This window comes from Struthio camelus, chromosome 1 (genome assembly GCF_040807025.1).
Source record: "Struthio camelus isolate bStrCam1 chromosome 1, bStrCam1.hap1, whole genome shotgun sequence".
Taxonomy (NCBI): domain Eukaryota; kingdom Metazoa; phylum Chordata; class Aves; order Struthioniformes; family Struthionidae; genus Struthio; species Struthio camelus.
Window position 1 is genome coordinate 35613742 of NC_090942.1, and position 27171 is coordinate 35640912.

The 27171-nt window shown below is 43.4% G+C and overlaps 1 protein-coding gene and 1 long non-coding RNA gene across 6 annotated transcripts in view; one reads left to right on the forward strand and one right to left on the reverse strand.

The window, feature by feature from the left end:
* Window positions 1-4134, reverse strand: part of SLC38A1 (solute carrier family 38 member 1) — a 44221-nt gene extending 40087 nt beyond the window's left edge. For 4 of the 5 annotated variants that reach the window (XR_011139478.1, XR_011139479.1, XM_068933982.1 and 1 more), the window contains exon 1: window positions 3867-4100. The gene's annotated coding sequence lies outside the window, so the exon portion shown is untranslated. Of the gene's footprint in view, window positions 1-3866 lie in introns of all 5 variants that reach the window. The other variant, XM_068933958.1, reaches the window with a different exon arrangement.
* Window positions 1355-26649, forward strand: LOC138066245 (uncharacterized). Its single transcript, XR_011139480.1, has 3 exons — window positions 1355-2966; window positions 13699-20783; window positions 25247-26649. It is a non-coding gene; the product is annotated as an uncharacterized lncRNA (long non-coding RNA).
* The last annotated feature ends 522 nt before the right edge of the window (window positions 26650-27171 follow it).

The window sequence follows — 27171 nt, forward strand, 5'->3', positions numbered from 1 at the left end:
TTTATATGTAACGGTGTCACATTGAAAGCGCGGGAAGCAATTCTCTCCTTTTGTTCAGCATTGGTGACACCTGACATCTGGAACATAAAGTTCCTGTTTTACTCTTAACCTACAGGAAGGACAAAATGGAGAGATTAGAGAAGAGCCATTGAGATAACAAAGAGCTTGGAAAGTAAAGACTGACTCACATCCACTGAGCAAACATCTGTGGTGCTGAAAATGTCATTGCCTCTAGCTACTTAGTACTGTCCCTCTCCACAAGGCTAAAGCCACGGGAGCAGAAGTGGCCAAGACAGCATTGTGCTTCCATCCCCACTGCACCCGTGCCTGGGTGCGAGACACCCTTGCCATGGGGCTCCAGGCTGTGAGGGAGAACAAGCGAGGTGCCAGCATGCACCCGAGGTGCCAGCATGCACCCGAGGTGCCGAGGCTGGAGACACCCCCGGCCATGGCAGTGTGGTGGGGAGAAGTCCTTGCAGCTGCTGCAGCTGTGCACACCCTGAATGTGAGCCCTAACCTCTCATTTCTGGGCCCCTGGCTAACATAGCGACTCTGTCCTCCAACACAGCCCCAAGATGCAAGGAATAGGAACAGTTAAAAGATAAGGTGTGTGTGTGGTGGGGAGAAACAACCAAGTGACAGAAAACCTGATAAAGCAGCTCAGAAAAAGATGTTACAAAAAAGGAGAGATGTACACAAATGCAAATTCTCAACCTTCTTCTGTACGGTGACCTCGTGTTGCAACAAGAAAATGTTCCTGCCCTGTCCCATCACTTTCAACACTGCCCTTCCATATTGCCATAAAGAAAGGGGAGACAGTCCTAAATTAAGTCTCGACAGGCCACTCAGTTGATCAAAGGCAGGCAAATAAGAAACCATAAAATTCCAGTCTGATTCACGCAGTGATTCATTATTTTAGGCAAAACACTTAAAGATGAGCCATAAAGTAAAATGGTTTTAAATACGTTTTTGTTTTGAGCCCTGCCCAGCAAATTTAGGGAAGGCATTTGGCAAAGGAATATAGTCACATTTTTTCCTAATTATATCTCTCTGTGAAATCCTCTCAACATTCTCGGCTTTGCTGAAGAGATCCCAGAACAAACCACTACAAATACATGAACTCTTGTATTCCACAGAAATTGTGCTGTGAGAGTGGTGCTTTATGGGTTACCTCAATAAAACACACCATCAAAATGAATTCATAAGGACTTAAGAGCAGCTTAAAAATTCCTGTTGAAATCAAATTTTTGCGCTACAGAAGGAAGAACTCTTTGCTTCAGTCTGCAACTTGCTTTTCCTTATTTCTTTTTTTCTCCAGTTTACATGCAACTTCTTTGCTTCAGTTTATCTGTAAGAGACTCACAGTGATATTTACCTGATTATACTCACAATATCTATGTAAAGTTAACTGGATAATGCCTGCAAAGCACTCTGAGCATGAAAAAAGCCACCATCTTTACTAAGAGTGGCTGTTCAATCTTCTTGGATTGGATTAAGGCTAAAGCAATAAATACAGATCAGAAAGGAAACACTTGCGTTTACCTTTAGAACATTTAAGTAGTCCCACAACATTTTGCTTTTTTTCATAAAATGTATTTTTAGAGCAGTAGTTATTGTCAGACGACTTGCTAAGCTTATTCCTACAGAAATGAGGAAACTGAGGAAAAGATAGAGGGAGAGGGGAGAACACGGGAAGAAGGAAAGTCCCATTTATGCTCAGTCACCACTGTTTCCTGAGACAAGAACAAAACCAGAAAGCAGAAAACCCCGACGAAAGGCAGGACAAAGACCCAGGATGAGAAGCCAGAAAGCAGGCATGTCAGAGAGCCTTTCCTCCCCATTCCATGTGTTAAAATCCTTGTAAAAAGCAGGATTTGGTCACGAAGGACAATTGATCCTCTGTGTTCTACGACGCTGCAGAAAGGGTCTAACAAGGCAGACGATAATCCTTTGTACGGGGGGTAGGTGGAGAGCAGCAGTCTCCTCCCAGCCCGTCTCCCATCCGCAGCCAGGCTCGAGAGAGTCCAGCAGGTCCCACTATGGCCCCAATAGCCTGGAGCAGCTGGGCAGAGGATGCTGCAGCGTGCCTCAGGGAAGCGTTCGCTCTGTGGTGCCTCTTCAAAATGAGAAAAAAAAAAAAAACCCTCCAAAAAGGCAAAGTCAAATAGGAGTCGTTCAGCACTACCGTGAAGCAGATTCCATTTTAAGTCAGTGAATTTCCGCTAAGTCGCACACCACAAGGCCTTTGCTTGCTGGAAATATGATAATTCCAAGATTTCAGAGAAGTTCTGCCAATTGATTTCCACACAATTTCAGAATGGGCTCCAAACATGAAAATGGCAGTTATTGATATTATGTATTCTTCAGCAACAGATGGAATTTCCTTTTAGATACTTTTTACAGAACGTACATACTTTGGTGACAACGGAAGTAAAAGTTGGATGGAACAATGCTATTTCCCCCCCTCTGTAGCTTGATTTTAGGTGGCTAAAAAAGAGCATTTCAAATCAAATGAAAAAAGCGTGTTTGCTAGTACTTCACTTTTAGAACAACGAACTGGTCAATGTTATTTTGCCTTTCAAGCAATAGTAAACAAACAAACAAAAAAAACCCCAAAAGCTGAATGAAGCACCACACAGCAGCCACAACAATCATTTGGAATATGGGTTAGCAGAAATGCCCCAAAGCAGTATGTGGGTCACAGAACCATCCAACGCTATGTGGCAGGTTCAGGCTGCAGGAGAAGGCCACTAGCTTCTCCTGCAATAAAACCAGCTGCCAGACATGGGTTTTATTTCAGTTCTCCTAATGTCACATAAACAAAGCACAGGTTTACACACTTCCTCATCTCCTCTTTCATGAAGGCGATAAATTATAGCTTACAGGTTGCATTACCAACTCCGAAAAACAAGGGAACAAAACCTCTGCCATAGAAGAAAGCTACACGTACGGATGGACACGTGCACGTATGTATAGATGCATTCAAACCTAGCACCTTTTTGTTCTCGTCTTTGGCTCATTCAAAGCAAGCAGCTTAGCTGTTACTCTATATTTACGGGCAAATACACACACGCATATATATATATATATATATATATATGTATATGTATATATATATATATATATATATATATGTGTATATATATATATATATATGTGTGTGTGTGCGCGCCCCGGGCCCAGCCTACATCTTCTGAATACCGTAAAACTTCCACGGACTCCGCCGGCAGTGTCGGATTTAAGCGAAAAGCAGGCACGCTTCTGGCTAAGGCCGGATTAAAGCCGAGGCCACGGACCCTGTGGGGCTGCGACACACCCGACCCGGCCGCCCGTTTGCGGCGATCACGTCTTCCAGCTCCTACCGCGCAGGGTGGGCGCTCTCTTTATTTATTTTATTTTATTTTATTTATTTATTATTATTTTTTTAACGCTGCCGGCGAAAGCGGATCGCATGCTAACTGCCATGTTAAATTTAAGGCACGCTGCAGTGGCTGGCCGAGGCAGCATCCCGCGGGCACCGCCGGCGCGGACCCTGCGCCCCGCGGAGGTGCCGCATGGCACCGCGCCCCCCACCCCCACCCCCACCCCCGCCCGCCATCGCGACGCCCGCGGGGCTTCCCCCCCTTCCTCCTCCCCTCTCCCCACTTTCAGGTTTTGAAATTGGAAGCGCCCGGCGGGGAGGCACGTTTTTGGGGTGGGGTGGGGCGGGGGGGGCGCCCGGCGGGGACAAAGCGCGGCCCGGGGCGCGCTGCGCTGGCCGCTCCGCCGAGGGCAGCGCGGGCCGCGGGTCGGAGACAAAGGCGGAGCCGGCGGCGCGGAGAGCCGCTCCCCCCCCCCCCCCCCCGATTGCATCAGATGCTGCCTACCTTCCCCAGGAGCCGCGGGGTCCCCCTCGCTGTAATCCGCCCTCTCCTCGGCGGGAACAGGCCGGCGGGGAATTTTAAAGCTTAAAACAAATTTAGAAATTTAAAAAAAAATAAAAAGAAGGGAGGAAAAGCGGGGGAAATTAAAGCGGAGAGAAGCAGACGGCGAGGAGGATGCCGCTCCTGCGCCGCGCCGCGCCGCGGGTTTGTGCATGTGGCGGTGGGCGGGCGCGCGAGCGCGCGGGCGCGGGCGCGCGCCGGGCCGGGCCGCGCCGCGCCTCCGGGGCCGCGCCGCCGGGGCCGCCAGGTGCTGCGCGGGGCGGCGCGGAGCCCGCGCGCCCGCGGCTGCCTGGTCCCGCGTGGCCGCCGGCAGCGATTCCGCGCTGCGCCGCGCCGCGCTGCGCCTGCCAGGCGCCCGCTGCGCCGCAGCCAGACCTCCTGCGTGGAGGTAGATTTTTACCGCCCTTTTTTTTTTTAACTCCTTTTTTTTTAAAACTCCCTCTCTCTCTCTTTTTTTTTTTTAAACTCGTTTTTTCTCTCTCTTTCATCTTTGGCCTGCCCGAAGCAGAGCGCTGTCTGGCAGGCACGCCTGGCTGTACAGATTGGGGGATTTTCGTTGTGTTTTCTCTTGAAATGGCTACGGCAGATCTGGCATCATCGTGTTACCCAATTTCCTGTTTCATCATGCAAAACATATATACTGAAAATGCTGCCATTTTTATGAAAGGTCAGAGTGTTTTCAACTGGAGCAAGGCACGTTTTCATATATAAAGGAGGATTAACTTCACTATTAAACATAGAGACAATTTGCTAGAGCTTATGACTCCCGTAGCTATAAAGCATCATAGTAGCTTATTTTTGCAGCTTTTCGGAACGCAAAAAAACTTTGGAAGCTGAGCCTGAAACAAGGTGGCCTCGTCGCTGACAGTGTGGACCCCAGCCCCTTCGTTTCCTCCTGGACTACGCCTGCCCCGCGCAACAGAGGGGGCTGGGGCTAGGGCTGGGGGCAGCTGCCGCCGGCGTCCCCCAGCGAGGAGGGCTCCCGCCCTGCGGCCTGCACCGCTCGTAGGCGCCTTGAGATGGCAGGCCAAAATGGCCCGGGCGCACGCCAAGAACCGCGCGTTTCAAAGCACCGTGCTTGTATATACCTGCCCGATTGCCTTTATGGTTCCTGTGCCGCGTTTGGTTTTTTTTTTTTTTTCCCCCACCCGGGTAATTCTTTGGATGTAAAGTGCTGTGCAAACACTAATTTAATTAACACCTGCTGCAGCCTCCCAGGAAGAGATGTACATCCTTCCACTAATGAAGCTGAGGCTTGAGGAGGAGTTAATTGCCCAAGGTCGTTAAGCCAAGGGCTGGTCTTTCAATGCTTCCTCGTATGCATAAACCTCTCTCAGTGCTCACATGAGCGATGCATGTAGCCCCGTGGAAATTTCATAGCCAAAAAAGATACTGGGTCAGATACCAAGTCGGGGGCTTAACTCCTGGTCCAATCCTGTGTGCAAAGCACCAGACTGTTGTCCATGCCAAAAAGCAGATAAGAAAATATTTGCAATTTACTCTTACTCAGTTATGCTTACTTCTCTTTAAACTGAGAATCAACCCCCACAACTGCTAAATAAAACTTATATTTAAGTGGTGGACATGGTCACGTGTCCCTGATGTAGAGAAGTAGAAGCAACTTTTACTTTTCTTTGAAACAAAATGTGTCAGACTGATTATCGGATGACTAGTATGTAATTTGATGCATTCTGTTACCACCATTAATGCTATCCCTGCAAAGACAGACATATGTAACTTAAAATAGTTCCAATCTTACATTGCTGTGTGTTGGTTCTTGGAACTAAAGTAGTTAATTTTTACAGAATTTGGGAGAAATCTGTTTAGCATATCTTAACAGAGCTCCACAAAGAGTAGTGCTTTTCAGAAACAAAAGCTTCTTTACTGGGTATTTTTGTTGCAAGGTTAATATTGCACATTTTCCCACTCTTCTTCTTAATATCTTTCTGATTCTTGACATTGTTGATTCTATTTTCCTTGTTTTTCTGTGAAACTTTGATGTCTGTGACCAGTGGCTTCTAGCTCTAACTTTTGCTATTTCTGTAAGCTTTTTTGTCTATAGATTTTAATGTCATTCGCTCCCCATTGCCTTTATTCACTCTGTATTGGCTTTTTTTTTAATATCTTTTTTATATACAATCTCATTCCTATATCTGGCTTGAAATACACTGACGATTCAGGAATTTGCTTTTATATTTCTGGCCTGCCATTTTTCTTCCTGTTGTCCGTCTGGAACTGTCTGTTCTGTTCTTGGATACCTTTCAATTTACCTTTATCTAGTCAAAATGGATCCTCTTCTCTTTTGTCTGAAGTATTTCCTTGCCTTTCTCTCCTGTCACCGATAAGCCCGCTTCCATCCTTCCTTTGTTCAGACCTGTAAATTCCAAATGATCTTTAGACTGTATTTCAGCTGCCTATAATGCATCAACAGCCACGGTCATTTTGAGAACTACACTCCAAAGTACAATGTCCTTCCAGAGTGTGTAAAATTCCTTTCTGAATTGTCCTTCCAACTTGCGTGCTTATTGACTGATCCAAACCATCTAATAGAGACAACTGCTGCATAATGAAAAACTATACCTGTATAATAAAAATGAGCTTAAAAGAAATCAAAACACACCAAATAATTCTTTGTTCGACTAAGTCGTCACTTAGTCGTACAAGCTTGTCTGTACACAGTTTTTGAAATCTGTTTGATTTGGGGTGCATTTTTTTTAAGTGGAACCTGGTTGGCTTCTTTGCAGTCTTTTGCTTCTAAATGGCTGTAAAGAGATTCCAGGCAAAATTTTGCACCTGGCACAAAGCTGACTACAGAGACTAAATTTGGATGATTATCCATTCAATTATGTAACCCCTGGGCATATATATGCCTACAGCGCAGGGGAGAGCTGAGGGGTGGGGCGATTCACTGGTGCCCATGAGAGACGCCCAGCAGGAGAAGCGGAGGTTCTTACAGAAAAGTTCTTTCACCTCTATTTTAGTGCATCTGTCGTTAGCATGTTGGTACTTAAGTGTTAGCGCATGTGTGAAAGAGGGGAAAAAAGAGAGAAGATCAGAAGCAGAAAACCAGCTGAAGGAGAGAAATTCTGTGTTTTGCAGAGAGGCTGCTTGATGTCAGGAAGTAATCTTGAATTGTCTCTGAAGTCTCGGACTGGTCTTCAAGAATGACCAAGGGTGATGAGGAAGCCCAGGACCTAGTCAGTGACTATTTTTACACCTCTATTTATCTTGTGTCAGCCGAAGTAAAAAGCACACGGACTTTGGGGGATTTTTTTTTATTTCCTTTTTTTTTTTTTTTTAAATTCTCTATCTGTTTGCCACAGAAAGCCCATTAACTTTGTTCTCTGAATGGCAGTGTCTAAACCACTGGGCTTCTCACAGGAGGGGGCAGTACTGGTCCTCTTTTTGAAAGTATTTAACCCGGGAGATCCCCTTCCCTTCGAGGCATTACAGAGATTCTCTGCTGGAAAAGTGTAGCAGATCTGCTGCAAGGACGAACAAAGTGCTAGTACCTCCCTAGACTGAGCACAAACACACTGAGCGTACGCTTGGGACCCATGGACATGTGTGAACTCTTCCAGGGTGATAAAGCAAGCTATTGCACTGCCCCATGTGACTTTCCTCTTGGAAGTAAATTAAATTTGTCAACAAATATCCGCATTCTCTCTAGTCTGTGGTGCCAGGATTTGCACTCTGACAAAAGGAAAGGCTTCTGGGAAGCGCACTTGCTGCTGCCGCTGGTGCTAGCAGGGTCCCACTGTTGATTCGCTGACACTAGTTGACAAGGATATTTTGGCTAACAGCTGAGCAAGGGAAAACATAATTGACTACAATGTGTAGTGGGGAGGTCCGTACATGACTGGTCTTGCATGATACTCCAGAAATGACTGCCTACACTTGTCGTAGAATTCGTAAATGCTGATAGCATCAACTGTGTTTAAACATGCGTTCATCCGCCTCCAACTCTGCATGTTGAGACAATCAGTTTCTGCGGGCTGTGAAATCTTGCACGCCTTGCTGTGACTCCATGAGCATGAGATAACATCGTTTGTTAGTGTCCTAGCCAAAGTGTGGTGTACAACTGTGATGGCTAATCCTGCTTTAATGTGAGGAGTTCTCCTCTATTCTTCCTCTTTAGATTCAGGAATTCACGCAACGAACCAGGTAGTCGTGCTTTTTCTCCTTACTTTCTGACCGTCTGCTCCGACTCTTTTCTCTGGTCTAAACAAGTGTTTTGCTAGAATGCAATTGTTTCAAATTTCTTGCATGATCCTAAGGAAAGAGCAGTGACTAAAACAAAGAGATCTGCACATACGGTAGTGATAGCAAAAGCTTCATTAAACAAGCTTTAAAAGTATGTGTAACAAAATGCTTTTTCAATTTAAGCTCTTTTAGGGTGTTGATTCATACTGCCAATTTTTAGTGCAAGTGTAACTAGACCATAATACTTTGATCTTTTGAAATAAGTAGACTCAAAGTATATCATAACCATGATGCAGGGTTGTGTTACAATGCATAGGGGAGATCCTCTGACCTTTCCCCCAGAAAAGGATATTTTTTGCCATCCCGTTGGTATAGGGTAACTTTAAAAGCTTCCCCTGTGTGTATTCAGGGATATTCTCTGGGATGGTGAGTTGCTGTAAATGGTCTGTCTTGGCAGCCTGTGACTCCTAGTCCCAATGTAAGGTGCAGCTATAGAAAATGAGATGTGACTAGGAACATGAAATAATTGATGACTGTTGTGAATTAAATCATACTGGGCATAATTTCTTCAGTCAGGGACCAGCCTGATAGTGTACACCTCAGTAATTAAATTCTCCTCTATTAAAAAGGAAAAAAGGATGAAAAAAGTTTAATTCAGAATTTGACTGCCAAATATTACACATCTAAATCCATGTCATTAATGAAAAGTATTTAAAGTTGTTAGAAATCTGTTACTCCTTCTCAAGTCTACAGGGGCTGAGGAAACTCAGTATCCCTAGAAGTCAGAGTGCTTATTTAGCTGACTCTGTACGAAATTAAAGGCTAAGGTATATGTATCTCAGTTGCATATGCTGACTTTATTGTTATCCACCAGTAATGTATACTGGGAGTGTTATGGGACCATGAAGCATCATGAAATTAGTGAACTTGGAAAAAAAAAAGGTGCAAATTCTTATTTTTGACAAATCCTATTTAGTAAGCTAGAATAAGTTTTTCAGGATGGTGGTAAACACAATGGAGGAACTCTTATCACCACAGTCAACAAACAACCAATAAAAATCAGCTTTGTACATAAGAAACTCTTTGTCAAATTAAAGAGCTGCAAGGTAGAGGACTAAATTGAAATGGAGTCTTTTAAAAACATCTTGACTGCTAATATATTTTTTAAATAATAAAATAAAATAAAGCTATTGACATTCCTAGGGAAAGACATGTCAGGAAAGACAGCTGAAATACAGCAGAAATGCTATGCTTATTTAAAAGCTGAAGTTGTTAAAAGTGGACAGGTGCAGTATGTGGTGTCAGGGACCTATCCCATTGGTCCTCTGATATTTCCATTAAACTTTGCATTCTCTACAATGCAAACAAATTCTGTTTTCACTGCATCCATTCGACCTAAATGAAGCCAGTGGAAGCAGAATTTCACCCAGGATTTGAGAGGCTTTGGATATCATGTACTCCTTGAAATTTCTGCCCTAAAGACAGTGACAGTGCTCTAGGGCAAAGCAGTGCTCTGTGTGTATTTGTTCCGTGATTCTTATATTCACATGGTATATGGAAGAGTCAAGTTCTACCGAAAACATATAGAACTGATACAGTGAAGCTAACCAGAACTTCTTGTTAAAGTTATACCAAAACTTCCTGATCTGCTTAAGAAAGTGAAGTCTAGACCAAGCTAGCGTGTCCTGTTCCCCTGGGCCTCCCTTGCGGCATGGACCTGGTCAAAGCCAGTCGCACCTCCTTGACATGCTGTTGAACTCAAGCTATAAATAACTGAAAAAGGAAAATAGCAAACAAAAATGCTGAAGTATACAGCTCTATTAAGAGTCATGCTTGAAAACATTCTGAGGTACCTACGGCATCACCTGTTTCCATCTCTATTTTGAGGCTTTATATAGTAGCTATTGTTATAGTAATGAAGTGATTAGATTTGTTCTGTTGCCTAATTGCAGAGCTAGAAACAACATGCCTTCCTGCAATCCAGTTAAGTATGCTGTATCTGAATTCTCTAATTCAGAGATAGTCTTTCAAAGATAGTCTTTAGGAAATGATCTTTAGAGCAAACCTTTTTTTTTTTAAAGTGCACTTGATTGAAGAGTCTGTCATATTGTAGAATTATTGATCATGATAAATACATTTTCCTTACACTGTATTTTTCATCTCAGAGTCTCATAATATTTTACTACAAGGGGCAAGTAGTAGTAGTCCCACGGCAGATGAAAAGCTTGGAGGAAAAATTAGAAAATTAATGTGTTGTTCAGGGCTACCTATCAAATGGCAGAGCAAGACTAGGTAGTTCAAGACTAGCTACCCATTTCTCTGGTGTCTCTGAGGGGGAACCTACAAGCAAAAGGCCTTTCGTTGCATTTCTCTAGGATGGAAATCAACAGTCTTCCATGCAGGTCTTGGTGCTATTGATTTTGGTTGGAAAACATGAGCATTCACAAGCTCCAGTTCGATACGGTACCAGCAAGTTTTCTTTTCAAGAGCTGCTGCCCTATATTAATATAGTAACCAGGAAGTTTTATATGATAAAATTAACAGAAGGAACGCAGAATAACAGGAGAAAAGACATTTTAAAGCAGTATATATATATCTTTCTTAATTATCAATATATGCCTCTACAGAGGTCGGTCTGTCTTCAACCCAGCTTCTGTCACTTTTGGAGACGGAAAGCTGAGCCTGCCCCCTACCAAGATCTGTTTCATTCTGTCTTCCAGTGACCGTATGTTTATCCACCTAAAGCTGTGTTCCAAAGTTGTGGACTTATATCCCTCTCCTATGTCAGGCCCGACCTGTGGCTCTCAGTATGATTTAGGAGTGGAACAATACCTGCTTTTTTTGACAACCTCTTCCGATAAACGGGGGTTAGCTGAAGGTACTATTCACTTAGCAATACATGCAACTAATTGTATACATTCTTACAGCAAACAAGATAGTAATTAGCAACGGCACATACACAACTCAAACATTATTAGAGGCCCTTCTTACCGGAAAAGCGATTCAGTACTTTCGATTCCCGCTACTTTATCTCATCTACAAGTCCCTCCTGTTTGTCCATCTGTTTCATATTATTTCGTCAGAAGATGAAGAAATCAAGTAAAGTGTTAATAAAATTATATCAGAAGAAAAGCACAATAAAATTTCTAAGACGCCTATAAAAGTCTATGCTGGTTCAAACGGAATTATCTTGATGTATAGAATTGTAGAAAAGATTCTTAAAACAGCATGGTGCACCATGAGCTTCACTAGTAGAACTAGTGTCTAAAGCTCTGGGTAAACAGAAGGCAGATGGCCTACAACCATACATAGCATATGTAAATTTATATATTCTACTATTTCATATTTAAAATTTATAGGTAGATTATATATAGTACAAAAATGCAAAAAAACTACAAATGGGTTTAGAACACCACACATGTGATGCACAAACTTGATTGTATTTTTGTTAGAGCGTTCTCAGTCCAAAATGGCCATTAGAAAATGCTCTGTTCCTAAAGCCTTACCTTGGCAGCAAATCATAGCCTGATCCTGCAAATATTGCTCACTCAAGTATTGAAGTCATATTGTAAATATTGTTATGAACTGGAATACCCTAAACTGCCTGGCCATGTTTTTATGATTACCGTAATGGCCTAATGTAGTTGCAAAAGGAAGGAGTAAATGCATTTTGTAAGTGTGTTTTAAAATATTGATGTTCATAGCAAATGTTACCTAGTCCAGGTTGTAGATACTTTTCTAAAAGAATGTCGTCTAAAAATGCTGTTTTCAGAAAGGATCGAGATGGAGGTTTCACAAAGTTTCACAGAGCTCACCGCCCTGCTTCACTTCCGCTGTTGTGGGAGGGCGTGAGGAAGTTGGTCACTCAGTCATCCCAGAAACCATTAGGGCCTGACTGAAAGCTCACTGAAGTCGGTGGAGACAGGCAGCTACACTAAGTGTAGCATGTGCTAAAACACTTTCCCAAATTTGGTCCGTAATGGAGAATCCAGGTAGTAGTGATGTAAATAAGTGCTCAGAAGTTGCAACCATGTAGAGGTAAACAGCAGTCTGGGGAGAAGCACACATCCCTCTTAGGCTTGCACAGACGTTTCATCTGCACTGAGCCAGGCTGGGGAATGGACCTGGGTTAAGAAACAACCCCCCCCAAACTTTTAGCTCAGATTTGTTCTCAGAAAGGCCAGTTAGTTACACTGTTGCTGTCCCAAAAGCCTGTACTGGTGTTTTTAACCCGGATCAGCTGCCTTGAAGGGCTGCTCTGGGACTGTACTTCACATCACTGGAAAAGGAATATTTCTTCCCATCCCTTCCTGTCCCCTTTCCACTTGAAATGCTCAAGCATCCCTGCATAGCTGCTATTTTTCCTTTACCAGAGCAGGTCCCTTTCTGGGATCTAAGCAGCCTTTGTGCAAGTACTCAGACGCTGGAGGCTGTGGGATTAAGACAGGGTGAGAGGTAGCTGTGCAGAGGGACAGTGCCCACCACCGCACAGGCACTAAGTGCCTGCAGGTGAAACTGGAGGGACCTGAGTGCATGCAAGGCCAGGGAAGACAAGACAAACTTCACGATGTCTAGGGTGTCCTTATTTTGCAAAAAGTTTGATTGTAAGTTGAATGTCAGTAGATACCCCTGGAGATAGCAGGGAATTTTACGAGGCGGGCTGCCATCTCCAGTGAGGAGGAGGGCCTGCTGCTGCTTGGGTTTTCACTGCTTTTTTTATTTAATCGGATGCACTGCTAGATTTTACATGCTCTGCTGACTACAAGGTTTTGCACCAATATCTCTGCCCTCCTCCTGGTCCCAACGGAAATTTCCGGGCCCTTTGCTGAGCTGGCCAGGGCATGCTGGGCATGACGGGAGGAGGTGCCGGCCTTCTCAGCCTGCTGCGCATGCCTCCGCCTGCCTTGCCCCGGGCAGCCCTGACCTGGCATACACGGCTGCACGGCACCGCTGCATCCCCAGCACCTCGTCCCTGAACCAACCCATTTTTGCTCTGAGCAAAACGTAATGCGTTGTACATTCCTGGGTGAAGCCAGAAGCAATGCACGTGCCCACCCAGCTTACTACCACGTAATTGTGGATCGCTCGTGAGGGAGTTATAAACCCAAAGGCGAACTAATATCCCAGCTGTTTCCTGGGAAGACAGACTCCTCAGCTGACCTAGCATATGGCGCAGCCTATAGTCAGGAGCTCAATTTGCCACATTCACCATGCATCTCCAAAGCCTTGGGACGTGCTTGTCTGGGCTGTGCTTGGCCAGGGTGCGTAACTGCTGTATTCACCCTGGGCAAGTGACAGGGTCACAGTTTTGTGAAACTTGGTGAGAGTTACCTGAAAACAGAGTAGCCAATATTGAAGGGGAGCTACTGCAATTGATCCATCCATCCTTGGTGCACTGTGGCCACCGTGTCCACAACAGCTGGGGCAGGGCGTCAGCCCTGTGACTGGAAGCCACCAACACCATCCCCGACAGGGAAAGAGGCTGGCGACAGAAACGTTATGTAGAAGTGAGAAAGGGTATTTTATGTGCCAACTTGGAAAGATAACAACCATTTTTCTGTCTTTGTTTCAGGATTTACAGCCCCTGCGGTACCTGCAGCTTGCCAAGGTCGCAGCCACTCGCTGCAAGAATCAGGAGCGAGTGCCAGAGCAAGCACCCGGGCTGCAAGGAAGAGGATGAGTGAAACGAGCAGGCTCTACCCGGTGAACGTGCACAGTCACAGCGTGGACCAAAGCCAAAGCGAATGTCGAACGCAGGCATGCCTGTGTCCAGCCCCAGAGCGTGGAGGAGCAGGGCTCAGCACAGACGCTGGGAGAACCGGCATGACAGCCGGGAAAGCGCAGCGCTGCTGCAGCTTTCTCCGTGCTTCTGGTCTTCTCAACTTGCTACACGTTTGTCTGCTGTTCAGGTCCTACAGTTCCCGTCCCCGACGGTGAGAGCTCACCCGTGCCCGGTAGTCCCACAGGAGCCTGGCTGCTGCAGGGGTGGCCGTCCTCACAGCCACCTCCTCTTCCAGCTGCTGCCTTGCAAACACCTGTGCTGCTCACTGGATTACAAATACGTATTTATACCTACACCTATAAGGAAGTGGCACTGAGTAAACAGAACAGTTCTGCAGTTTTCCTTGTTTGTTTGCACTGTTTAGTTTTTTTGCAGTGAAATCCGTGCTTTTTCTTCGAACTGAAGAAGTTCGGGCAGCGTTCGAGGTCGCTGGTGGATGGCGTCGTGCGCCGGGCGCTCGGGGAAGGCAGGAGGGCAGGCACCGGTGGTGGTCTGCCACAGACAGGCCTGTTTGCGTGGCGCTGGCCAGCTGAGAGGCGTGACGTTGAGCAGGTCCGCCAGCAGCAGAAGGTATACTCAGAAGGTATGCAAGCTCACCCACGGATTTCCCTTCTCTCTTCTTCGCTGAACCGAAAGAAATCCAACCCCACAACTCCCCCAAACCACCTAATCGTGGTCCCCGGAGTGCACTCAGCGTAGGAGATTTTGACAGGATTTTTTGATTGTGGTTTTAAGAAGCCAAAACCAGGACCTTAAACGAAGCAGTGATCCAACGTTGGGACAGGCCCGCTGCCTACAATGAGAAAAACATAAACAAGCGCGGCAGCATGTGCTACAGGAAACAAAGAATCTGAAAACATGGTATATCAGAACATGTTTGACTTGCATAATTTTATTTGAAAATGCCCTGGATTCTACCGTAACAGCGACTGATGGCAAACTGACCAGAAAGCCCCACCCTACGCATAGCAAATATGCAACAAGTGGCGAGGCAGTGTCCATAAATAATCAAAAAGCTCTCGAAGCTAGATGCTTACACCATTATGCAATTATTGCAATCTGAGCATTTTTTGAGCAGGGCAAATATTTGCTCTCGATTTCATGGGTGACTCTGCTGCCTGCGTGTACGTACATCGCGTCTGTAGACAGAGGAATTCCAGGCTGTCCTTGTTTGCTTTTGGGTTTTCACGCAGGAGGAGCGTTCAGTGCCAGCGCGTAAGGTTACATATACACAGCTATTTACTTTTCTCTGACGTTCAGCTGGTTTTAAATGGCAGCTGATGCTTTTCAGTTAATTTTTGGCTTGGAATAAGCAAACATATGGTTACCACTGCCACTCACGACTCATTAAGTTGTGTTTCCTAAGCAGGTAATCAATTACCTGGAAATGCCGTGACAACAGAGTTTATGAGCTGTGCAACGCAAAGAGGACAGTAACACCACCAGAGGTCTCCTTCTTTAGGCCTTGTGCAGGCAGCAATACTCTATTGGGACTTCTAAAAATTGGCCTCAATTAAGGATATTTCCTCAACATTTTAATCTCATGTTTGCAAAATTTCCAAATTAAAATTCATCTTTTTCCCCCACCTTTATCCTTACTTTTTTTTCCATTTTACTAAGGGCTAAGTTATATCGTTGTCTTGTGAAAGGGTGAAGCATGAATTGCATTAGTTAAGGATAAACATAACTTTCTCTTTCCACTTTCCACTTTGGTAATTAAAATACCCTATTACCAGCTCATCTGCGTTGCCCAGCGTGCTGGGGAAGCAGAGCTAATCAGGACTTCACCCGCTGCTAAGGGGTAGAGGATGCAGGAGCAAAAAGCACATACTGTTCCCTTCTTCATGTTGGCGATGTTACGCAAAACCTAGAAGGCCCGTGTGGGGCTGTACGAGTATGGCTGTTTACTTTCATGCTTTTTCCACAGTTTTGGAGTGCAAGCTGTAAATTTGGAGAATGAAAACAAACATTGACTTTTTTTTATTTATTTAGGTTTTAACTACTCTTGGCACCCCTGGAAAATATTAGGCAACTAACGAAAGTGCCAACCCACCTTCATCTAACCAGTCTAAAAGTACTGGGTCAGGTTGACTTCAGTCATATGTCATTTGCAGGCCTATCAGTTTCCCTAAGAAATTAATTCTTAGGGTGGAAGTGTTTATTTTCTCCTATGCCAGAGGCTTGACTGTATTTAATAACTTGGGCATTGCAAATGCCACTATCAACACTTGGATTATTTATATCTTTGTCATGCCTGCATAGCAAAACTTGCCCTCTGGTTTCCAGTCATTTGGATTATTTGGTGTTTATGCATCACACTCTGTGACAATAATATGGGACACAGTTCATGCAGGTAGGCTGCTTTAATATACTTTGGCAAGTTTACAGGCGGAGATGGTGTTTGCTATAAATTTGACTAATATCGCTGAAAAAGACAAGCTTTTGAGCACCCAAACCCTTCTTCGGGCAGGAGGGAGAAGGAAACTCCAAAGCTGAGCATAAACTGAGGATAGTTGCTCTAAGCTGAATTAGGTATGAGTTAGATAGATAAACTATCTGGCAGAAAAGGTAGTTAGTACTTGTGCATGGCAGTGGAGGGTTTTGATAAATATTAGGAGACATTTATCTCTTGGAGTACGGAGGGTATCATCTGGGTAATGAGGAGGTGGAAAAGGAGGAGATTGTGCTGTGCTATGAAATCAGTGCCTCAGTCTGGATTTAACGTAGATGTTTGTTGCTTCTATTTCAGACTTGAAGAAGAGCCTGTGCTCCTGCAAGCTTGTTTTTGTTTTTAAATTAGACTAGTTAGTCCAGCAAAAGATATTATCTCTGCCTACAAATCTTATCCTGTTTATGGCCTTATGCCTTTCTGGCTATTATATCGCTACCTCCTTCAATACACTTTAATTGTGTACTGAATACAGCGTACTTACTTTGACATATGATAGCACGTTCTAATTTTTCATTTTATAACATGTAAGGGAGAAGATATGATTATATGACAAAGTTAACTAAGGAAAGTAACAAAATAAAGTCATCATTTTTATGGGACACTCCAGATTTTAGAGTGGATTTTTCTGAGAATATATGTCCCTCTGCTCTACCACAATTTTTCTGCAGTCCTATTTCAGGTGACTAGAAAGATATCAGTGTTAGTTTTTTGGCATCTAAATTGAAAATGTGATTAGTTTAGTTCTGTTTTCCATCCCAGTTTTGATATGCTTTCAATTTGGGAAACATGTTTTTGTCTCTTTTCCTTTTTCTTTTCCAGGAGATAGGTGTACGCTTTTTGGACAAACAGGAAGTGCTTTATCTTTAATACAGACATGTTATGACAAATAACACTCTGACTGATACAGAGTGGTGTTGTCCTCAAATATGCTTTCCCTTCCAGATTTTTTTTCAGAACCCAGAGTTAAAGAAATTAGGAGCTGAAGTTCTGTCAGTCCCACATGAAACCTGAACCACACTCATAAGTCTAAGCACAAAACTGATAACAAGATGTGATCAGAGTTTGCGTATGTCAGCTTCATTTGCAAAATCAAATTCTGACAGGAAATGGAAAACAAGAAAATCATCCTCAAGAGGATTCTAATAACTCTGAAATTTGAATTTTTATCTTCTTTCATTTGATCCTCTTTAAGGATTAATATAGTGCGTCAGGACAGTGCCTCCTACACAAGGAACTTAACAGACAGAAAGTAATGTTAAAAGGTTTTATATCACAGCAGAATGAAAAATGTTTGTAATAACAGGAGAATGAAAAATGAATTTAAAGGGAACAGTTGCTTTTTTGTAATTATACTACTTAATAAAATCAATACAAGAACTGTCCTAATTTTCCCTGAGGTATGAGGTTGGCCTCTAATTAGCCAGGGAGGAAGAAACACAGAAATATTTTGTCATCTGATCTCGTTCAATGCACAATCCGGGTTTTGCTGGTTCGCCCAAAGTGCCCAGGAGAGCCACAGGGCGCTTGGCCTGGCTGCGGCTGTCTGGCCGAGCAGCTCTTTTCTGCACGGTATGTTTTCAGCACTTGGCACAGTGGTGGCTGCATTCCCCGGCAGCACAGTAACATGTACAGTTAAATAAAATATTCACACAGAAGTCATATATTTTGCTTAGAGGCCCCCTGGGATGGTTCTCTTAGCGTTCCTAATTTCCACGCTGGAAAGTCTCCTTGCAAAAGTGACAGTTTCTTTCTTTAAATGCCTTCAGTTTGGTTATCTCAGAAGTTCATCGAAGCATTTTGTGAACTGTGAAAGGGCATCTGTGAGAAATTCTGTGACTGGTACAGCTGGAGTAACGTCTGGGAATGTTTTTTAAGAGCCTATAAAACTGAAAAGACAGTTTGTTCAAAGACGAAATACCTGGTAAATACATGCCAGAAATGTAGCTTGTTTTTCCACAGTTGGTCTCGCCAGCCACTTAGAAGCTGTACCCTGTGTTCCAGATGTCATATGTGAGGCCATAAAACACACACAAGCATTTTAGCCTTGAAAGGGAAAATAGCAGGAGAATAGTTTTGGTAATGATCCTGACACAATTTGTAATAGGATTAGGTCTAAGCCCTGGAAGTTAGGATAACTCTTCTCATGCCATGGTTTATAAGGGCTTTACCCCTCTGCCTGTCTCCTCAGCACACATCTGAGTCACTTGCTAGTTTTGCTGCAGAATTTGAGCTCTATTTTTATGTGTATATATATTCCATACATGAGGACTTGAATGTAGGAATAATTTAGGCTCAAGTTCAAAAATTCTTTAAAGTGAGCATTAAAGTTGGTAGGACCGTTCAAGCTGCTTAAAGCGTATACTTACTCACTGGTTAATTGGGATCCTCAGAGCCCAAGTACAATGCAATTAGTACAAACTTTGCCTTGAATTTCAAACAGAACAGGATCGAGCGCCCGCTGGCCTATAAGTAAAAAGATGAACTTTCTAAACCTGGCTATGACAGGAGCTGCCCAGACTGGTCATATGTCTAGTAAAGAGAAAGAGCACCAACAAGAGGAGAGCTCCTGGGGACCTGCTGCGCGCACCTGAAGAAGTTGAGGGAAACCTTTGTGGGGCATCTGAGAAAGAGCAGAGTAGTAGTGGTTGTGTGTGTTTATACTGCCTCTACGTAAAAGGTCAAGGGCACAATCCAAACCAATGGCACTGGCCACCAAATCCATTCTGGACATGGAATTGATGAAAAATGAGGCAATTGCTCTGAGGCAATGCATTGAGTGTTGAGGCCCCTCTTCTGCAGGAACAAGCACACACACACGCACGTACATACAAATATATAGCCCAAATTGAACAGATCTGTTAACCTGCTGGGCTGACCTGGCTGTGTTAGACCACGACGCATTTTCACTGAGCTGGCTCTCTCGCCAGCATATCTTGTGCAGATACCTGCTCGACTGTCTAAAAAATAGCGGCTCTTCAGCGGCGCGCGGGTGCCGTGCCGCGGTGTGCAGCAAGGTGACGAGCCACCGACAACCAGCCCCAGCGCGGCCCCAGCTCCGGCGGCCAGAAGAAGGAGAGCTGCAGAGGCCACTGCGGTGCCTGTGGACAGGCGCAGCCACATGGCTTTGGTCTTCTCCAGCATAGTCACTGTGTTTCGAGAACAAATGTTTGTTTCGGCAAAGAAGCAGCCCTTGGACTGTAATGGCAATACTGTCAGGCTTGAAGACCTTTTAACAAGCCCTGACCGCTAGCTTTTCTGTGTAGAAAGGTTGGTTAGAGGAGAAGTGAATATTTTTGCTGGGCTTTGGAGGGGATTTTCAGTTCTGTTTCTATTATTGCCTCAATTAAATCCGTGTAACTTTATGTTAGGTTTGAAAAGAGTGAGCTGGGGTGGATTTATGACAGCTAGTACAACCGTTACATGAGATTGCTACTGGTAAGACTGAGATCTGCAGAGCAAAGACTTTCTCCATTTTTGTATCTTTCAAATAAGCGAGCACATTCGACAACAGCAATGTAACCCAAACTGATCATTCACAATCTACTATCTTTCAGTTTCTGTGTTGCCGTACTCTTAGAAGCAATTCACTACTGTCATCCGCCTTCGGTGCAGCCAGCTATAAAGACAAGTGAAAAAGCCCTCACATTCCATTTAAAATACTTCTTTACTTTGCTCCTTTTTCAGTAGGTAAAGTTATTCATCCTCAAAACATATTATGAGAACAGTCATAGGTCAGACCATCTATTTTATTCCACAAAGGGTATTTTCAGCTTCCTGGAGACAAAGATATTTGCTATGAGTCAAGGTCAATTCCTCTCTTCAAATGTCAATACCGCATCAATCTCTTGGCTAAGAAAAATACTTATGCTCTTTTCCTTCCTGCCTGATTACTGGAAGATGGCATGAAACCTACTGTTTTCTGCTAATTTTTTATTTTCAGGAAAGTGAAGTCACTAGTTCAAGGTCAGAATCTTGTTTGTGACTTTGCAACTTTAAGATGATCCTTGTGATTCTGAATATTTTTAATTGACTGTGAGTGCGAAAGTGTACAGCGTCATTGGCACATTTTGCTATTGAGTGACAATCCCAGGGTCCCTAAATGCGATAATCTATTGAGCTGAGTATTTCCCTATAGAATGAATCAATTCTACATCTTACACTTGTAGTGTCAAAGCTCATCACTGCAAACGTTCCAGGACGACACAGGATGTTCTTCTGGAGAGTGCCGCACACGTATCCATGTGTTTGATTTGTTGTGGCTGTTCAGAAAAAGGAGGAATGGTCTGGTCTGCGTGCGAGGGCCCTTGCTGGGCTGCGTGGCTGTTGCAGGGACCAAGGTTGCTGCGTCGGCCGGCGCCGCTCTGCCGCGGCTGCGCTAGGACGCCTCGCTGCGACGGCAGTCAGTGCTTCTTTGTTTTTCAAGGTGAGCTTGTTCTTGTCAGCTTGAAAACCAGAACAGGGAAAGGTTTATGTATCTGTGGCCGAGAGTCAGATCAATCTGAATAAACTGTTCATCCATTTTTGCTTATTTCTTATGGTTACTCACTCTAAAAATCCAGTTTCAGGTGGTGATCTGGACCTCCACATTGCTCATACAAGATATCTCTTTGATTTCACCGAGCATGTAAAAGCTAATAATTGCTCATGATCGGCAGGAAAGGGTTCTGGCTTATAATGATTTATTTTACTACTTATGTTAATGTGCCGGTGGAAAAGAAGATAGTCTTGTGGGCACTAAGTAACAAGAGTTAAGTAATGACTCAGGTTTCCTTGGAGACTGTCAACATGTACGGTTTTCTCCAACCTTTTTCCACATAATTTCAAATGATTATGAATATTTATGAATTGAGCTACTTGACCGGCTGGGCCCTTGGACTCTGCGCTGGCTGATTTCAGTTCTTCACACGCTGTGTAACGTGTATCTCAGCCAGGAGCATTCCCACAGACTCTTTCCCCCCTTCCCCCTTTCTTTTAAGAGAAAATAAATAGCCAAACAAACAAACACAAAAAGCATGAAATCACTTTGGGCTTTCTGCTATTTTGCACAGACATTAGGGGATCTACTTTCTCTCTTCTTGGCAAACATAAAACGATTCTCTTTTTCTGTTCCTCTCTGGGCTGCTTCTCCCTCCTGCCTTTCTCCTGGCTTTCTTTCCTTCCCCAGGGCTTGCTGCTGCGGCGCAAGCCCCACTACCAACTCCAAAATGCAGTTGTTACCTTCATTTATGCTCCATCATCCTGGTTAATCGCTTAGCTGCTTCTCCACACACACACAGCCTGGCCTCTGGCCAAGCATCCTTTTTGTTGGTGCTCCCTCGCCTTTTTTCACCCAGACACCTTTCTCTTTTTGGCAGCGCGGCCAGCTTCGGTGGCCTGCCTGCTCCCTTCCTCCCCCAAGGCGTTTCTGCACCCGCCAGGGATTTTCTCTCGGCTGTGCCAGTCCAGCTCCCCGCGAGGCTGCAGCCTGAGCAGGCTCATGGATATAACTCAGCTTATACGAAAAGAAAGCACGGTCGCTGAATATTTCAAACCCAGATCAGTGCTCAGGGTAGCCGGTCAGCATAGCTGCAGGGCAGTCAGCTGCAGCAGGAAGACACAGCGAAAGCATCATGTAATTACATTCTCAGTTACCCGTTCCAGCTTTAAGGCAAACCACAAGTTTAATAACAAATATGTCAGTTTGTTTGTCATACTTATTGCCATGATATTGCAATATTTATCCCTGTTTAAGGGCAAATCTGTATTTTTCTAAATGCCTCCCTAAAAAAAGTAACAATCCACACTTCCCCATTAAAAGATGTTTGTGGTTCTACCAACTAAACAGAGTTGATTCAGCCATAGGCAATACAAAAATAAATTCAATGAATACAATACAATTTAAATTTTTGTTTTGTTTGGTTAGTAAATAGTCTGCAGATAAGCTGGTTGGCGGCAGACATCAAATTATATGTTTCAAAAATTCCCTCCCTTTTATAATTTTATAAAATCCTATTGTAAACTGCAGGACAGTGTATTTGCAAGACTCTAGAAAATGGTGTATTTACTTACCCTTTGAAATTAGTTCTCCTTTACAGTCTCTAAGAGGATCTTCTAATGGGAATCTCTACAAAGCAAATGAAAAGTAAGGACACTTCTTTAGAGGAAAGAAGTCCTAATAAGTTTGCAAAACTTTGTGAGAGTTGGAAAAGTGAGTATGTAAGGATGCCTATGGTGGAAGGGAGAAGACAAACCTACAATGCATTTGTCAGAAGAAAAGAGAAAAAAATGAAACCAGGAAAGATCTTGCAGAAGAACTGCTACGGTTTTATCTCTGTGTTATTAGCCCACATATATAACAGAGGAAGTACCCGTGTCTAGTCACTTCTGGTGGCCCAGCGAGGAAGAAACCTGAACTATATGGGCAACTCAAGTCAGCCAGATGACAGCAGAATTGACAGAAACAAAACCATCTGTAGAAGTACTTTAGATGTCATATGTTTAAGTTTCTTCAGTATTTATAAAAACAGAAGTTAATCAGAATAGTTACTCAAAGTAGTTTTTGATGCCTTTTGCTAGAACAAGCAATTTCCTGTAGGATTTCAGGCTACTTCGAAGTTTCTGGATTAGAAAGATAGGATCTGATTCTTTCCCATCCTTATACATAGTGGAGAAAGAAAGAAACTTCAGAAGTATAGTTCTGGTCAAGTGGTCAAGTTACCACTAAAAAATACAAAAGAGAAGACGACTGCAGTTCTCTGCCAAACTAAAATTTGCAGGAGAGAACAATATGGATATTCTAGCAGTTAGCCACGTTCAGACATAATAACCATCATAGGACTTCTCCACTGGGACTCAGAGATAAGCAGCATATTGATCCAAGATATGAGTTCTTTAAATGGGTTGAGAAATTTAACCACAAGATGGAAACTGGCTCTGTTAAGTGCAGGAATAGCTAAGTGATGCATTTGACCTACCGTAAGGGCTGGAAATCTGTGGCAGTAAAGATTAAAATTTGTGTTATGTTAAGTGGCTGACTCAGAGAGTTTTGAAACATGGCTCATATGCAATAACCCAGCTAATGACATGGCTTGTATTTCCTTTGATAGTTTAGAAGAGCTCACTGCAGGGTTTGAGAATGGGTCTTGGGAATGGAAAGGCTGCTGCATTTCCACCTCATAATAAATTTGGGGTTGAAGACAACTCTTCAAGATCTGAAGGAGCAAGATATGGGAAATACGGCAGGCCTGAAATGAATGCTCTCACAGAAGAATTAAAGGGCAGCTGGCTGGCTAATAGTGTGAGTATAGGCTTCAAAAAGTACAATGTGCAACAGGAATTTGGAGAATCCTGGACGTCAGCATCGGCTCTTAACTTACAGAATTCACCCTCGTCTGGTTCACTAGGAGAGTGACTTGCTGGCTTCACTTCTCTCCTTGACCTTTTATTCTCCAGTCTTTCCATGTGAGTCCAAGTAGATTTGAAGAACCTTTGTAGCCTCTATTCACAGTGTATGCACACGCGCGCACACACACTCAGAGCCAGACTTGATCTGAGCCACCCCAAACCATGATCATTCAAGCATGAATCATTTATTTCAGGCTGTTTCCTCAAACACTTGTGGTCTTCATAACCTGCTTAGAAGAACATACTAAAAACTGCAGCCTTCTGAAGTCTGTAAACCCTCTGACCTGGGCAATGATGTCACGAGGATGACAAATAAAGTGAACATTTCCACTTCATCCACATCCATTGCAATGAGAATTGCCCATCAGCCCAGCACAACATTGCTGAAATGATGGCTGTCATGTGAACATGGTGCATGTCTCTCATGAGACTTTGGCACCACTTTTACCATAAAAAGTTGATTGAATTAGTGCGAATTTCTTCATCTCCTGCAGTTAAGACATTTTGGCTTGATGTCTCCCCCTGGATCCACGCAATCAACAGCCTCGCTGCTCCTGGTGCTGCTCTTTTGCAACAAATGCCTGTGCAGAACGACAGCCCCCAAGAGCTGTTTGGCAAATTCTTTTGGCCTTGCTGTTTCCTAGTGTTGACATTCTTAGGAGCTTCTTCACATGTTTTCCGGTATTTTCCAGTAAAACATCTCTCTCATGGGTTTCATTTTCATTTGGGGTCCATAATCCTTAATGAGTAGTAGTTTCATAGTGACTTGGGCTCTAGCCCTGAGAAACACTCTATTAGTGCATGAAATTACCGAACGAGACAGGAAGGAGCAATATTGGCTGTTCATGAACTGGTATTTATTTTAACAAAAGTAGAATCATGGTTGATCACATTAGCCCTTGCCCGGTAACTTCCGAACACTTGGGAATACCCATAGCGCCTGACCTTTCTCTGCTCCATTTTATTTTGCTACAGTCTGAGCCGTTCGCAAACGATGTGTCTAGAGTCTAGAAGATTTAAAGATCTTCGAAAAGATAATTATGCAATCTACGCTTCCTTTCTAAGACCCATAATGAATTTCTATGTTATTTTTAGTATGTATTTAACATTTATTATCTATCATCTGTTCAGGTTTTACAATAGGACAACCCTTTTTTCCTATTTAATATGTATAAGCAATGACTAAAATAAAAATAACATTTATTTATAATCTAAATAACATTTTCAAGCATGATTGAAAATGGCAGCTCTTACTGAGATTACCTGGCAGTTCTCTTACTGCAATATGTTTGTTCCTTTTGCCTTTGGTAACTTCGGATAATTCTGCTGAAATTTTCCGTTACTAGTAACTGCAGCAGGGTGACATTTTTGTGTGTCTGTGTGGAAAGAAAAAAATATTTGGCCCATTTGAGAATAAAGTTAGGGAATAAAAGACATTTCTCCCTTAGTAAAAAATTAATAATTTTTCCTGGGAATAATTTCCCTTCCCTTTTTCTATAGCAGGGCTTCAAACTTGGCCAAAGGATGGAAGGACAAGAGGTACCCAAACTGGGTATGGAATCGGTCTTCTCTGCACTGCTAAAGATGCCCACGTGGGACTGCTTAAATGTTGGAATTGAAGGGATGGCCAGAGAAAAAGAGAACTGGGCTTGCAGAGTGGAGGCTACGAGGAGAACATACAGGCAAGGAGGAAAAATCAGAGGAAGATATTTTGAACTGCAGAGAAACTGGAGCTGATTTGGTAAGGTAAGTAAGTGTGGAAGGGTGGAAGCTGAATAGGGAATTGGAGCTGTGCTGCCGTACAAACTGTTTTATGAGCTAAATAGCTGGGGGATCAGCGCCTCAGGGTATGAACTGCTGTGACCTAACAGATGCACGTACGCTTGAAGATGAGGTGACTGGACATGACTTTGGGGGATGGGAGCGAGGAGGAAGAGGTAAGCTTCACGGGACCCAGAAGAAAGTAAAGATGCTGTCTCTCACCTGCAGAGGACTCAAGATTCCCAGTCTGAGCATTCCTCTATTGTCAATAAACCCTCTATAAGTGACAGCTTAACCCTATTCTTGCAGTGAGTAAAGATGTTCCAAACGTGATTTTACAGACACTGTCACACAAAGCAATTTCTGTTTTTGATGGATCTCTTTTCTTTTAAAATCATCTCTCATTCATCACAGAGGGTGCGCTTGTTCTTGGGAGGAAATGAGAAGTATGTAGAAAGAACGCTTATGACTGCAGGACTATTTCATATATTATTTACATTGATGGAAATCAGAAAGGCGGGCTTAATTGTTCAAATAGTCAAGACGTGTTCTAAGGAAATGGCTTCTATACCGCTATGAAATTTCTGTGTGATGGCAGGGAAGCTATGAGCATAAAAATTTCCAAGTGTGACCGCTGTTACCAAGTGGCTAACCTGACGCTTAAGATCCTAAGAAGCGATGATCACCCAAAACCCATTTCTTATGTCAGTTGACGTTACACTTTGGACATATATAAATAAATGCTGAAATACAAAATAAGCAGGCGCAAGATATTTAAATCGTGCCCCAAACGCATGGCTACTTCACCGTGCTCACTCTCCATAGTTCACGTCCCCAGCTGCATAGACTAGATAATAACACCTTCTCATATGCCTGGAACGTTGTGAAAATGAATAAATATTTATGCTTCATAGACGTGATATAACAATGAGCACTAGAGTAAAATGAGGACATTCATCACTCATGAGAATGGGCTTTGAATACTGAGCGACGCATAAGCACTGCGACCACATATCAAACATGACAAAAAATGAAATAATGGATAGCTACTCAGTGACTGAAGCAGAGGTCCCGGTGGAAAACTACTGTATGATTGTGTAATTAAAGCAATCTTAATTGAGGCATTTCCTCCTGATTTCAGAGTATCTAACTTTGCTCCTTAAGTATTCCTTTCAATGGAGTGTTTTGTTGTGTTCACATCATACCGAGTCAAATCTTCAATTTCTTTCTTTCACACACAATTCCTAGTATTGGGGAAGTTTGAAGATTTATGCTAATTGATGCAGATTTTCAGAGAATGAAGAACTGATATGCTGCACTTACAGCTTGATCTGTATTCAATTACCAGAAGAGAGAAGGGCCCCAGTTTTGAAGATTTTTACAGAAGCTCAGTAATTCTCCTACAGATAATTACAAGAAAAGGGCAAGGGATTTTTAAACTCTGGCAGGATTCTTCCATTGTGCATATACAAGACTGAACACAATGAGTCTGCTCTCCACATATGCCTGCACAATTCTGTAAAAATTGACAGAATACAGGTTCCTTGCAACATTTCATCTCATATTTTCTTTCATGTCCAGTTCTTGTTGCTTTGGCAACTGATTAAAAAAAAAAAAAACAACTTAATTGTACGCAATTTCCCATTTTTTTCTTCCATAAAAGTGCT